Consider the following 1,111-nt stretch of genomic DNA (forward strand, 5'->3'; position numbering starts at 1 on the left):
TAATAAAGCGGAGTAAAAGATAATACATATTAGGTTGTCACTAGTAGGCGACGTAATTTAGGCACTTAAATATTTCCAGACGGTTGAATAACACTGAGTACCTATTTATTCAACAACTTCGACGTCAGCGATACGCTTTGATGAGTTTTCATTGCAAATTCAAGCTCCATATCGCTGAAATTAAGTCGGCAAAACAAGTATTTTTATCTAAATAGGTAGGTATTCAAGTGCAAAGCGCAGCGCATAATAAAATAACCACTTACAAACTGCATATTTGATATGTAGCAGAGTAACCATTATTCTTAACACACAAGTTATGTTAAGATACAATTTACAGAAATTCATGGGAATTTTATAATTCAATAAAATAAAGGTCAGACAAACAAAGGACAATCAAAAGATATTATTGGTTCGGCTGGTTTTATCGAAGATACCAAACTTTGGTAAGTATCTTCGATAAAACCAGGTTGATCAATATGCTCTTCTACTGATGTTAAATAATAATATAATTACCTATGTGGATAATTGCAATAATAGTACGAAGGTTGCTGTTGCTAGTATGTAGTATCAATAGTGATATTCTCTTGAGAATCAGTGTTGATGTTGACTCAGGCATGCTCATACTCCCGATAAATCCAACCCACTCTGCCTCTGCATTGTATTATTAAAAACTTCATACCGGGGATATTGAGGCTACAATGGCTACATCTACTCACCTACAGTGGTAGAACATCACTAATTTTGTTTAAAACCATTCAACATAACGAGTAGTTCAGGGTCCGGTGGCCTTTAACTCATTGGGCATGCATTCAGCTGAATAAATTAGTCGTTATCAGCGGTATCGGGACTCCCGGCTATAGCGAGTGGGTGCTATCGCGCCTCCCGCGCCGCAGCGCCAACAATCGATCTTACTCACCCATCCAACTAAGTGCCTCATTTGATTTAAATATTAATCAAATCTAGATTAAAGTGTAAACAACTTAAAAGTTTCTAATTTCATAGAGAAATTTCCCAGACTTTGTTGTCTATGGATCACGCTTTGACAGTTACGATCAAATTTTGATAAAACAACAAAGTGTTTCAGTGAATATAACCATAATTTTATTAAGTG

This window comes from Cydia amplana, chromosome 8 (genome assembly GCF_948474715.1).
Source record: "Cydia amplana chromosome 8, ilCydAmpl1.1, whole genome shotgun sequence".
Classification (NCBI taxonomy): domain Eukaryota; kingdom Metazoa; phylum Arthropoda; class Insecta; order Lepidoptera; family Tortricidae; genus Cydia; species Cydia amplana.